Here is a 6,000-nt window from a genome sequence, read left to right on the forward strand (position 1 = left end):
TCCTCACCATCTGTGAGAGAATAGAAGACAGAAGTTTAGAATTGTGATGTCAAAACCTCGCACGACAAGTGGAATTTTCCTAACAGTTACATAGCCTCTCGTAGATAAGTACAGACGTCTCCGTACCGATCAGCGAGACTCTAATAAACGGGCTTGTGATTCATGACTCCTATGAACCTAGAGCTCTGATACCAACTTGTCACGACTCCAGTTCGCCCTCCGTGAACTGTCATAACAGCACCTAGTCTCTACAACTAGGTAAGCCAAACAAATGAGGAAAATAAGCAATTTGCGAAAGAAATAATCAAAAACCAAAATAACCGAATGAAATAATATTTAAAATGACGCTTGGCATATACAATACAACTTCTCGAAACTAACATCATTTTCCAAAACCCGGAATCTCATGAAAAGAAAAGAAAAGAAAAGAAAAGAAATCTAACAAAGAAAAGAAATACAGAAGGGCTAATACTTAAAAGAGCGAATAGAAAGGGACTCTTCAGTCTGCAGACGCGGCAGATATACCTCGAAGTCTCTATGAAAACGCCTCACCTCAAGGGTGATAGGACTGAGTCGAAGTACCTGGATATGCACATGAAAAACATGCACAGAAAGGGCATGAGTACACCACAGCGGTACTCAGTAAGTGCCAAGCCTAACCTCGGTCGGGTAGTGACGAGGAAGGTCAGGGCCCTACTGAGGTTAAGTAAAATATAAGGTTTAACAGTGTGGAATAAAACAGTGTAAATAAGTACAACAGTAAAAATAACACAGGATATGAAGGACAACAGTAACCATTACAGAGGCAAGGTGAACATAGAAAAGAGATACAACTCAGCACCAAGATAACAACCGCGGATCTCCCAGGATACCATCATGTAGTCCCAAATATACATATCCAATGGATCTCCCTGGATACCGTCCCGTAGTCCAACTCATAGTGCACGGGGATCTACCGGAATCCCATTCCGTAGTCCCAAAAGTAAATACCAGTGCTGGGGTAATCTACTGGGTGCAGTCCCATAGTTCCATATAACTATGCAAGGGGATCTACCAGAATCCCACATCCGTAGTCCCAAATAAACAGACAAGGGGGGGGGGAGCTACTGAAATCCCACATCCGTAGTCCCAAATGTAAATACACAGCAGCAATAGGAAAATATTCAACAAATGTAAATTTCAACTTAAGGCAACAAGTAATTCTAGCCTAGCATACTGCACAAAATTCAGGTAAAGCAGTTTGAGCAAAAAAGAAATTAAATCACTTAGACATGATTTCCTAAGCTAACAACAAGCCTAAAGTACAAGTAATGTAAACATGAAAGGAACATACTTGTAATTACTTAATGAGAACCGGATTTTCAACAATTAGCACAAGTACGCACTCATCACCTCATGCACAAGGCATTTCAATCAACAATAATACCAAATACTAAAGGGACCTAAGGTCCCTCATACAAGGTTAGGCAAGCCACTTACCTCGAACCGGCTCAATAATCAACATGAGATCACGTTCTTGCCATGAGTACTCAACTCCAAATGGCCCTAATCTATTCAATTCAATTGCATAATGTAAATAACACTTCAAGTAACTGATTCTACAATGTAGTTCTAAGCTAATACGCGGAATTAGGTAAAATGAGCAAAATGCCCCTCGGGTCCACGTCTCGGATCGGGTAAAATTTATATTTCCAGAATCCTCACACTCTCACGAGTTTAGTCATACCAAAATTGCCGAAATTGGACCACAAATGGTCCCTCATATCATCACTCAAAAGTCTCTAATTAATCAAGCCCTAACCCCCAAATTACCACTGATTTTCCTTAAATTTTCATGCTTATAATGATAAAAATTACCTCAATAATGCGTTTAGGGACCAAAGACCTTACCCCAATGAATTCCTCTGAAAATCTCTCTTGAAAATTCTCCCCAAGGCTTCTTCCCATTTGAAAAGAGGTGAAAATAGCTCAAATTTGCGAAGGCAAGTATTTATATGTTTTTGTCTAGCAATCCGGCATCTGTGTTCCACCCATCGCATCTACGATACCGCTTCTGCGGTTGGGGAACCGCTTCTGTGGTTCTCACTTGTAAGTTCCATCTCCACACCTGCAACCCAGATGCCACATCCGCGGTCCCGCAGGTGCGTTAATCCATCCGCTTCTGCGGTCCCTGCTCTACTTATCCTTTGGCTGATTCAGTGGCTTTACTCCACATCTATGGGATTCACATCTGCGGCTATCCAACCATAGATGCGGTTATGACAGCAGCCCAAAGACTTCAGCTGCAAACTCCAACTTTCCAACCCCTTCCGTCAACCATTCAAAATCTTCCCGAGGCCCTCGGGACCTCAACCAAAAGCACAAACAAGTCATATACCACTATCCAAACTTGTACCAATCTTCCAAACACCTCAAACAACATCGAATCAACCAATTAGCATCGGATTCAAGCCGAAGAACTTCAAAACTTTCAAAATACGCTTTTGATAAAAAAGTCTCTCAAACCTCGTCCAAATGACCTGAAAATTTGCACACAAATCACATTCAACACTATGGAACTAGTCCAACTTCTAAAATTCCATTCCGACCCTAGGATCAAAATCTCACTATCGAACCGGAAACTTCAAAATTCGACTTTCGGCATTTCAAGCCTAAATTAGCTACAAACCTCCAAAACACAATCCAAACACGCCCCTAAGCCCAAAATCACCCAACAGAGCTAACGAAACCATCAGAATTCCATTCCAAGTCCTTCTTCACACTGTTTCGACTATGGTCAAATTTCCAAAACTTAAGCTCTCATTTAGGGACTAAGTGTCCCAAAACTCTCCAAAACTCAAAACCGAACATCCCGGCAAATCAAAATAGAAGAAATAAATACGGGGAAAGCAGTTAACAGTGGATCGGGCCGTAAATTCTTAAAACGACCATCCAGGTCATTACAAGGGCTTAGTCTCATACAAGTTCGGGACAAGGCTTAGTCCCATGCAAAGGGAAGGAAATAGGCCTTATGCAAGTATGGGTTAGCCTCATGCAAGGTTTAGGACAGGGCTTAGTCCCATGCAAAGGGAAGGCAATGCTTAGCCTTATGCAGTGAACAATTGGCAAATATAAGTAGAGTATTTCTTAGTTGGAGATATATTCAGTGCTTGTTAGCCCGATTGATAGTAATTCTGATGCGTGTATATATTTGAGAATTCTACTATTCTGTCAGATGTGCCTGCGCTCAAAGAAAATTTGTAAGTTTTGTAAGGGGAGGTTGGTTCGTGCCTTCGTTTGCTGGATTTGCTCCTCTGTTGTGGAAGCCTTGTTTGAGTTTTCCTGGGTAATACCTGGCTGTTACAGAAGTAGAGTTTTTGAAAATATGCAATTATTGATGAAAATATAGTTATTTTAGAAAACATAGTGAAGTATAAAGTAATTTTGGATGAACTAGTGACTGTAACACATTTTAGAGACATTGCAGCTTTCTTGTGTTAGAATTTTGAGGTTACTCCTCAAAATTCTGCCCCAATTTGGTAAATGATCCTTCGGCCGTTTGCGAGTGACGAAACTTGTTGAATCTTCTTCATAATTTTGAGAATCCTTCTCAAAATTTTGCCCTAGTTTCTTAACCAATTTTTGGATTTCTTGCATGCGATGGCGTTGGCTGGACTTGCTCCAGAATTTTAAGGGTCCTCCTCAAAATTCTACCCCGGTTTCGGGTAGGGGAAATGAAAATTTTATTATGATATGACCGAACCCACAGGGCTGCCTAAGAATTCCCTCTTAAACGGGAATCAGGTCAAGCGTAGTTCAATTACATCATATGAATGCGAATAAGCTAAGCATAGTATCTTTTGACTGCGTCTAAATTTATTTGTTTTGGCCAGACTTCTCCGTCTATTTCTGCAAGTATGAGTGCTCCTCTTGTTAGCACCATGTGAACCATGTAGGGACCTTGCCAGCTGGGAGAGAATTTCCCTTTAGCTTCATCTTGATATGGGAAGATTTTCTTCAGCACCAGCTTTCCTGGTGCAAACTGTCTTGGTTTGACCCTTTTGTTGAAAGATCTGGACATTCTGTTCTGATAAAGCTGACCGTGACATACTGTGTTCATTCGTTTTCCATCTATAAGGTCCAATTTCTCATAGCGGCTCCTTATCTATTCTGCATCGCTGAGTTCGGCTTCCTGTATGATCCTTAAAGAAAAAATCTCTACCTCGGCTGGGATGACACCTTCGGTACCATAAACCAGTAAGTAGGGAGTAGCCCCAGTTGATGTGCGGAATATAGTGCGTATCCCAACAGGGAAAAGGGTAACTTCTCCTGCCATTGTTTGTGGTTTTCTACCATCTTCCTTAGTATCTTCTTGATGTTCTTGTTGGCGACTTCTACGGCTCCATTCATTTGAGCTCTGTATGCTGTGGAGTTCTTGTGCTTGATTTTGAAAGTCCCACACATGGTCTTCATTAGATCACTGTTGAGATTGGAGGCATTGTTAGTGATGATTGATTCTGGAACTCCAAACCGGCAAACAATTTGGTCGCGGACAAAATCTGCCACGACTTTCTTAGTTACTGCCTTGTAAGATGCAGCCTCTACCCTCTTTGTGAAATAGTCAATGGCCACTAGAATAAACCTATGCCCGTTTGAAGCAGTGGGCTCAATCGGATCGATGATAGCCATTCCCCAGGCGGCAAATGACCAAGGTGAGCTTGTTGTATTGAGCTCATTTAGGAGGCACTTTTATCATATCGGCATGTACTTGACATTGGTGGCATTTTCGGACATACTGGACGCAATCTGTCTCCATGGTCATCCAAAAATAACCGGCCCTAAGTATCTTCTTGGCCAAAACAAAACCATTCATATGCGGGTCGCAGGTCTCAGCATGTATTTCTTCAAGTAGCTTAGAAGCCTCTTTTGCGTCGACACACCTTAGCAATCCAAATCAGGAGTTCTTCTGTACAAGTTTCCTCCACTGTGGAAGAAGAGATTGGATAATATCCGAAGTGTGCATTTCTGAGTATGGTTCGCATGCTCCGGGTATTCTCCCTTTGCCAAGTACTTTATAATGTCGTGGAACCAAGGTCTTCCATACATCTCCTCCTCATCATGAACACAGTAAGCTGGTTGATTATGAATTCTCACTGGGATAGGATCAATGAAATTCTTGTCTGGATGTTGTATCATGGATGACAAAGTGGCCAATGCATCGGCAAACTTGTTTTGAATTCTGGGAATAAGCCGAAACTCTATCTTTGTGAACCTTTTTTCTCAATTCCTATACATGGTGCAAATATGGCAATATCTTGGAATTCTTGGTGGCCCATTCTCCTTGTACCTGGTGCACAAGCAGATCTGAATCACCGCTTACCAGTAACTCTTGTATATTCATATCGATGGCCACATTAAGCCCCATGATACAAGCCTCATATTCTGCCATATTGTTGGTGCATGGAAACCTGAGCTTCACAAATACAGGGTAGTGTTTACCTATTTTCGATACCAAAATCGATCCAATGCCCACTCCTTTGAAATTTGCAGCTCCATCAAAAAACATTATCCAGTATCTGCCTTTGACCGCCTTCTGAGTTACATAGACGATATCAAACTCACTTAACAGTATCTGCCACTTGGCTAACTTTCCAGTCGGCATGGGCTTCTGAAAGATGTACTTCAGAGGGTCCATCCTGGATATGAGGTATGTGGTATAGGCACAGAAGTAATGCCTCAATTTCTGAGCCTTCCAAGTCAAAGCACAACAAGCGCGCTCCAAAAGAGAATATTGTGCTTCGTAGGGTGTGAACTTTTTACTCAAGTAGTATATGGCTTGCTCCTTTCTCCCTGTCTCGTCATGTTGTCCCAAAACACACCCAAAGGCTCCATCTAATACAAATAGATAGAGTATCAAAGGTCTCCCAGGTTCTGGAGGGACCAGGACTGCTGGTGTGGACAAGTATTCCTTTATTTTGTCGAAAGCTTTCTAACAATCTTCGGTCCAACTTGTTTCAGCAT

The sequence above is a fragment of the Nicotiana tabacum genome, chromosome 5 (assembly GCF_000715075.1).
Source record: "Nicotiana tabacum cultivar K326 chromosome 5, ASM71507v2, whole genome shotgun sequence".
In the NCBI taxonomy this organism is placed as follows: domain Eukaryota; kingdom Viridiplantae; phylum Streptophyta; class Magnoliopsida; order Solanales; family Solanaceae; genus Nicotiana; species Nicotiana tabacum.